This window comes from Chenopodium album, chromosome 2 (genome assembly GCF_948465745.1).
Source record: "Chenopodium album chromosome 2, dcCheAlbu1.1, whole genome shotgun sequence".
Classification (NCBI taxonomy): Eukaryota; Viridiplantae; Streptophyta; class Magnoliopsida; order Caryophyllales; family Amaranthaceae; genus Chenopodium; species Chenopodium album.
Genome location: NC_137835.1, coordinates 37,451,962 through 37,460,689, shown reverse-complemented (window position 1 = coordinate 37,460,689; position 8,728 = coordinate 37,451,962). Strand labels below are relative to the sequence as shown.

The window sequence follows — 8,728 nt, the reverse complement described above, 5'->3', positions numbered from 1 at the left end:
ATATTATAAGCCCAATTCCGATGAATAATGAGGAAGTTATGGCCAAAATACTAAATTAGGCTCGAACCGGATCTTACCTACGACCCAATGATCATGTGGAGGGTCCAAAGGTCTAATCCTATTCCTAAACTAAATAGGATTAATTAGAATACTCTATAAGTTTTTAAAAGAACTTAATTATCTTTTTTGAAAAGATAATATTAAAGAATTTGAGTTAAATAAAAACTTTCTTTTTATAAAAACTTTCCTTTTTTTTAATCGTAATTCTATTCGAATTTAAAGATGTTCAAAGAGAGTCAGATTTTATTTTCTTTCCTCATAATCTTTATCCAAATTTTATATGGTTGGATATATCGTGAAATTATCTTTCCAATGATATATTATAATATTAAATCCGAGCTATAACGAAAAAGATATGAATGAGATATGAAACTCTATCAAAAACTGATACCATCCCACTATTTCGGCCATATATTTTTATGTACAAATTGTTTTAATCTGATTCTAATTTGTTTATAAAGTATACTTCAAAATCTTTCCAACGACATATTATATGCCTTTTTTGCACTTTTGGATCAAAAGATATGATAAAAACAAAATCCGCAAATACTGCTGTCCATCGAATTTTATTTCGATTCGAATTCGGATTCTTTTCTTATTCTTCGACCCTCTTTTTTCTCTATAAATAGAGGCTATATCTCCCCTTTTTCAATCACCAACTCTAATCAAGAAATTATTGATTCTCTCTCCCTCTTTCTAAACCAACCCTTTTATAAACACAATTCCGCATTTACAAGACTTAGAAGCACCTAGCCAAGTTCGAAGTTGTCTTTGCCCTAGACGTGAAAGGTTTTAATTTTTGAGGCTTTGGTCTCAAATATCTATTTCAATTATTTAATTTAATTGTTTGTTTTATTATTTTCCTTGAAGTTACTAACGCGTGTATTTTGTTATTAGAAAGAGATACGAGGCATCCAAGTAAGTACTTTAATTGTTTTATTGATATTATGATATAGAAATCATGTCTAGGTTGTTAGTATGATTCCTAGTGTCATGTTAGGACGTTTTGATCTTCCTAGTATCATGTTTAGGGTAATTTTTAATATCAAATATGACAATTGTGTTTCTTGCGATGCCTTTTATTTTCTTTCCTAATATTTATGTTAGTATCATGTTAGGATTAAAGTTTTGATTTTTATGTTTAGTGCCATGCTAGGGTTTGTTATATATCTTTTTAGTATCATGCCTAGGATCTTGCTATTATTATTATGCTTTAACATGATCATGATTTTTTTTTTAATTGTTATTATAATTGTTATTGTTATTATTATTATTATGATTATTTATTATTATTATGTTGCTTGATTATATTATTATTTATTGCTTGATCACACCTTTTATGCATGTTTAAAGGGAATTGGTACTTCTAATCATGCTTAATAATATAATTAATAATCTTGTTTAGGGTTAATATGATTATAATTCAAGTGATCGCCAATAATAGATTTATTGTGCATTAATATTCAACCAACATAGATAAATAGGTTTAGGGTTAATCCTAATGATTGCATGTTAGTTAGGAAGCGCACATGAATACGATCAGAATAAAGTAGAGGCCTATTATTTGGGCAGGTTCAATCTCTTTTAGGTTGGATTTGTACCTTCATCCCCGAACTACCAGTTATGGTTCCAGACCTATTTGAGTTAACGATCTCCTAGATCGTTAAGGGGTGTAACCTTCACCCCGTGAACAGTTTACATGTTCCTAAAACTTGTTGGCGACTCTTTTGCTCTATCTTCTTTCCCTTTGGACGCCACTGTACTTTAGTGTATGATCACAGTGGGGTTTAAGTTTTGGGTAATTCTTGAAATATCCCCTACAGATCCCTTATGCTTAATTGACTTGAAATTCCATGAGAGTAGGAATTTTCAGTCAAGGGAATGAATTTGTCATCGTGATTATGCTTTAATACTTGTTTTATGCTTTGTAACCACGAGAATAGGTTGTATTCATGATTCAAGTAATCCCTCTAGCTTGAGAGAGTAGTTGGGTGCTTTAGATGACTTCCCCTATATTATCCCCTTAATTTATCATTGTTTACTACATGCTATTTGTGATTTATGACGAAATTGAGTGGTATTTCCCGAGCCCTAGAACTCTCTAATTATTGTTGATCACCCCTTAGTATTAGTTGATTTGAACTAGTACATGTTACATAAAAACCAAACCTATTTCGACTTCATTTAGCTTATTTAAACGGTAGTATCTTGGTCGTTGATTCATCGCCTCTCATGGGTTTGACCCTTTCTTACCCTTGCTATTAGCTAGTGAGAGGAAGATAGGAATTTATCTTTGGTAGGCTTGACGACGGCCTATCAAATTTTGGCCCTGTTGCTGGGGAGGCAAAGGCACATTGAATGTATTATTGTTGAATGAGTCTAAGTGTGTGTATTTGTATCATAATTTTTCTTATTTATTTTTTTATATTTAGGTTGTAACTTTTGATAGTCATTGCTAACATTTTTCTTAGCTTTGTTTGACCTTGCATGACACGGAAGAGTAAGCAATCACCGCTTATTCCAGTTGATCCAGAGCTTAATAGGACTCTGAGAAACGTGAGGCTTTTGCAAGGCACAGCTGAGTTCTCTATTATATATTCGGATTTCGATCCGGAAGAAATCTTTGCAACCAACGAAGAAGATAACATGGGTGATAACGATCCTCCTCCACCATTGATACGAGATTATGAACACCCCAATGCCTTCACACTTCAAAGTGGCATACGTCTCCCTACTACGAATGCAAATAATTTTGAGCTTTCACCTTAACTCATCCGTATGATACAAAGTGATCAATTTGGTGGAAGTTCTCATGAGTGTCCTTTTGCTCATTTGGACAACTTTCTCGAAGTGTGCACAACCATCAAGCAAAACAAAATTACAATGAGTTCATCCGTATGCACATGTTTCAATTCTCCCTCCGTGACAAACCCAAGCATTGGTTGAGAACGGTAGAAGAGGGATCATTAACCACATGGGATGAAGTCACTAGAGCTTTCCTTGAAAATTATTGTCCACCCGAAAAGACCGCCGAACTAAGAAGAAAAATCACAAATTTCAACCAAGAAATTGATGAAACGTTAAGTGAAGCTTGGGAGCGTTTCTAAGGACTACACTAGAAAATGCCCACACCATGGTTTCACATCATGGATTATTGTTCAAAGCTTTTATGATGGTCTTACTCCTACTTTAAGGGCCAAACTTGATAACAGGGCCGGTGGTAGCCTTAAAAACCTATCGGTGGATGATGCATACAAAATGATTGAAGAAGTGGCAAAGCACTATGCATACGGAGGTGATAGAAGGAAATCTCAAGCAAAGAAGGGCGGAATCCATGATCTTAGTGCAATAGACCTTATTGCATCAAAGTTTGACATGCTAGCTCACAAGCTAGATCAAGCCACCCTTACATCTCCAAGCTATTCTTCACAACAAGTCATTTCTTGTGAGACTTGTGGAGGAAATGATCACTTGTCCTCCTATTGCAACTCAACTAACCAAGAGCAAGCGGCGGCTATTAGGCAAAGAAATGATCAATACTCTTAACCCTACAATCAAGGTTGGAAATCCCAACAAAACTCAGGTTGGAAGCAACAAAACCAATGCCCCCCTCAAAATCAATACAACCAACCCCATCCTCAAAACCAACAAGCTCCTTACCGTCACCCTAATCAAAGGGACTAAAACCAACAAAGGCAACAATATAACCAACCCGTTCCTCCACCTCCTTAAAAATCTAGCCTTGAAGCCGCACTTGAGACCTTCATTACACAACAAGGAAGAAGCAATGCGGATATGCAAGAGAACATCCAACAACTTCAAGCACACAACAAGATAATTGAGAATCAATTGGCTCAAATTGTACAACAAGTTGGAAGTTCATCCTCCAATCCTAGTGGTCACTTCCCAAGCTCAACGGTTGTGAACCCAAAGGAGCAAGCTAAGGCAATTACTTTGAGATCAGGAAGAGGTTATGAAGGGCCGGTTATGAGTGAAGAGGAGCCACAAAAGAAAGATGAGGGATTTGTGGTGGGAAATGAGAATGAGTTTGAAAATGAGATAGTTGATGTGGAGAGAAAGAATCCATAAAAGAAAAATGAGGGAGATGAGGAAAAAGTAGAAAATCCCCCCATGAAAGTATACAAGCCTCCCATTCCATTCCCTCATAGGATTTTTGAAAAGAAGTTGAATGAAAAGTTTTCAAATTTTGTTGAAATCATGAGAGGACTTCAAGTGAATATCCCCTTTCTTCATGATATGTCATAAATGCCTACATATGCAAAATTTTTGAAGGATCTTCTATCCAACAAGAGTAAGTTTGAGGAGAGTGAAACCATCTCCCTTCCCAAGGAGGTGAGCGCTATCATTCAAAACAAGCTTCCTCAAAAGCTTGGTGACCCCGGTAGCTATGCAATACCGGTGAAGATTGGAGACTTGGAAGCCATGGATGCTTTATGTAATCTTGGGGAAAGTGTGAGCTTGATGCCCTATTCTATAGCAAAGAGTTTGAAAGTTGGAAACTTTAAAGCCAACAAGAATGTCCCTACAATTGGCTGACCGCACGGTTAGGCTACCTTTGGGAATTCTTGAAGATGTACCGGTTTAAGTTGGGAGAACATTTGTGCCTTGTGACTTCGTGGTGATGGAAATGGAGGAAGACACAAGAGTAACCCTCATCTTGGGAAGACCATTTTTTAACACGGCGGGTGTTGTTATTGATATGAATGAAGGAAGGTTAACATTGAATGTGGGAGATGAGAAGATCTCATTCTGATTCTCCCAAACATTGAAAAAGCCATCGTTCGATGAAGTTCATAGAGTTGATACTTTGGAAAGGAACTTAGAGGAGTTCCAAGATAATTTGATTAAAGGAGATCCTTTACAAGCTATCCTAACGGGAGGCTTAGTTGAGGAAGGTGAAGAAACAAGGGGGTATGATCTTTTGCTCAACCAACCTTTAGTCCACAATGAAATGAAAGCGGAAGTGCTCAATATGGAGGTAAAAGAGGAGAGGACTACGCCTCCTCATAAGGTTGAACTTAAACCCCTTCCCCCTCTTCTTAAATATGCTTTCCTTGATGATAGTGAGGCTTATCCCGTTATTGTCAATGCCAAGCTCGTTGATGTCTCTCTTGATAAACTCCTAGTTGTTCTAAAAGAGTATAGAGATGTCATTGGATACGAAATTGATGACATTAAGGGGATAAGTCCCACAATTTGCATGCATAAGATATTACTTGATGATGATCATACTTCTTCAATTGAGCACCAAATAAGGCTCAATCCAAACATGAAATAAGTTGTGAAAAAGGAAGTTTTAAAACTTCTTGAAGCGGGCATACTCTACCCTATCTCTGATAATAAGTGGGTTAGTCCGGTTCAAGTTATGCCTAAAAAATGGAGGCATGACCATCATTAATAATGATAAGGGTGAGACCATTTCTACAAGGTCGGTCACCGGGTGGAGGATGTGCATTGATTATAGAAAATTGAATAAATCCACCCGGAAAGACCACTTTTCTCTCCCCTTTATTGATCAAATATTAGAAAGACTAGCATCACATAGTCATTATTAATTCTTGGATGGATATTCGGGATCCTTCCAAATCCCAATCCAACCCGAGGACCAAAAAAAGACTACATTCCATGTCCTTTTGGCACCTTTGCTTATCAAAGGATGCCATTTGGACTTTGTAATGCACCTTCCACATTTCAAAGGTGTATGATGTCTATTTTTTCCGACATGCTTGAATCACCAATCGAAGTATTCATGGATGAATTTTTTGTTTTTGGTTCATCTTTTGACATCTGCCTTTGAAATTTGATTAAAGTGTTGAAAAGATGTCAAGAGGTGAACTTGGTCTTGAATTGGGAAAAATTTAATTTCATGGTAGAAAAGGGAATTGTTCTTGGTCATATAATTTCTAGTAGAGACATTGAAGTAGATCGTGCCAAAATTGAGGTCATTGAGCGCCTCCTACCCTACAAATGTGAAGGGGATAAGGAGCTTTCTTGGACACGCGAGTTTTTACCGCCGGTCCATAGAGGATTTTTCAAAAATCGCAAAGCCGCTCACTCAATTGTTGGTAAAGGATACCCCTTTTGTGTTTACTAATTATTGTTTGCTAGCATTTGATAGGTTGAAGGAGGCATTGATTTCGGCTCCTATCATTTAACCCCCTAATTGGGAGCTTCCTTTGAGCTCATGTGTGATGCTTCGGATTTTTCCATTGGGTCCGTTCTTGGACAAAGGAAGGATAAGAAGATCCATGCTATCTACTACACTAGCAAAACATTGGATTATGCACAAAGGAATTACACAACCACGGAAAAGGAGTTTCTAGCCATTGTTCATGCAATTGAGAAGTTTAGGTCCTACTTGTTGGGGTCTAAAGTCATAGTCTTCACCGACAATTTGGCCTTGAAGTACCTATTGTCCAAGAAGGAACCAAAGCCAAGATTGATACGGTGGGTCTAGCTCTTACAAGACTATGCTATTGAGATTAGAGACAAGAAGGGTGCCGAAAATGTTGTGGCCGATCATCTTTCACGGTTATCTATCTTTGTAGTTGATCTTGATCACTTGCCAATCGACGATTCATTTCCAGATGACCAACTGTTTGCTATTCTACAAACATCGGAACCATGGTTTGCAGACATTGCAAACTATCTATCTTGCTCTATTCTTCCTCCAGATCTCTTCTATCAACAAAAGAGGAAGTTTCTACATGATGTTCGCCAATATTTTTGGGACGACCCCTTGCTCTTCAAACAAGGTGTTGATGGCCTTTTTAGAAGGTGTGTCCCGGATGATGAGATTGAAGATGTTATCACAATGTGTCACTCCTCACCTTGTGGAGGGCATATGAGTGCTAACAAAACTTTGGCGAAAATCTTACAATGTGATTTTTATTATCCCACAATGTTCAATTACGTGTGGGGTATAGTGAAAGCTTGTGACCGGTGTCGAAGAACCGGTAATATTTCAAGAAGAAATGAGATGCCTTTGAAAAACATTCTTGAGCTAGAGACTTTTGACGTATGCGACATTGATTTTATGGGGCCTTTCCTGACCTCTTTTGGGAATAATTTCATTCTTGTTGCCGTTGATTACGTGTCAAAGTGGGAAGAAGCGGTTGCATCTCCTACTAATGATGCTAAAGTGGTGGTCAAGCTCTTCCAAAGAGTAATTTTCCCAAGGTTCGGGGTACCGCGTTCCATTATTAGTGATGGAGGTTCACATTTTGTAAAGCGGTCCTTTCAAGCGTTCCATTATAAGAAGGGTGCGAAATATGGTATGAGGCACAGGGTGTCATTGTCTTACCACCCACAAACAAGTGGTCAAGTCGAAATTTCAAATCGGGAGATAAAAATGATTCTTGAGAAAACGGTGGATAAGTCTAGGAAAGATTGGTCTACAAAGCTTGATGATGCTCTATGGGCCTACCGCACCGCATTCAAAACTCCCATTGGCACCACACCATACAAGCTTGTTTATGGGAAATCATGCCATTTGCCAGTAGAACTTGAGCATCGTGCTCATTGGGCCATCAAAACATTGAATTTCGACCTTCAAAGTGCCGGTGCAAATAGGTTGCTTGACCTCCATGCCTTGGAAGAATTAAGGTTGGATGCATATGAGAGTACATGGATTTACAAGGAAAACACCAAGGTTTGGCATGACAAGCATATTAGCAAAAGGGAGTTTAAAGAAGGTGACAAGGTCCTACTATTCAATTCCCGGTTGAAGTTGTTTCCGGGTAAGCTCAAGTCAAGATGGAGTGGACCTTTTACTGTAAAGGTGTTTCCATATGGTGCAATTGAAATTTCAAATGACAATGGTGAACCGTTTAAAGTGAATGGCCAAAGGCTAAATCCATACTTTGACGGTTTTGTGCATGAAGAAGCCAAGGTTGTTCACCTTGATGAGTTTGATGCTCCTTCCTCTCATTGATCACGCAATGTTGTCAAGCTAGTGACGTGAAAAGAGCGCTTCCGGGAGGCAACACGAGTTTCTCAACCCCCCTCTCTCATAAACTATTATTTTTTTTCCATAATTTCTATTATTATTACTAACTTTTCTCTTAATATCTTTTGTAGGTATTGATGAAAAGAGTAGTAAGAAAAATATTCATAGATGTGAAGTAGTAGGCTTAGTAATAATCATAATAATAATGGTGATAATAATAATAATTTTTATTATTATTATTATTATTATTTAAAAAAAAGGGAAGACGTGCAGCATCAGGTCTGCACGGACGTGCAGAACATTGCACGTTCGTGCAGAAGCAATCACAACGAATCAGTAACTTTAGTGTCAAAATTTCCAAATTGGCACGGACGTGCCAAAATTAGCACGTCCGTGCAAATTGGCTAAGCACGTCCGTGCCAAACAAAATAGAAACATCTCAAGTTACTGTCCGAGGCTGCACGTCCGTGCCAAATGTTGCACGTCCGTGCAGCCCCAGTTTCAGCAGTCAGTAGCACGGTTTTATTGTAAAAAAAAAAAAATTCTCCCTTCTCATGTTTTCAATCTCACGGTTTTTCCATCTCTCTCTCTCTAAAACTCCTTCCTCCTCCTTCATAAACTCACTCAAATTCACTCAAACCTTAAAAAACCCATAAAATATCAACAATTTTCTCCAAAATCTTTACTCCATTTCAACAA

The 8,728-nt window shown here is 37.7% G+C and overlaps 1 non-coding gene across 1 annotated transcript; it reads right to left on the bottom strand.

Moving 5' to 3' along the window:
• Window positions 1-3,092: 3,092 nt before the first annotated feature.
• LOC145607525 (small nucleolar RNA R71) lies at window positions 3,093-3,200 on the bottom strand. Its single transcript, XR_014105576.1, has one exon. It is a non-coding gene; the product is annotated as a small nucleolar RNA R71 (small nucleolar RNA).
• Between the last annotated feature and the right edge of the window lie 5,528 nt (window positions 3,201-8,728).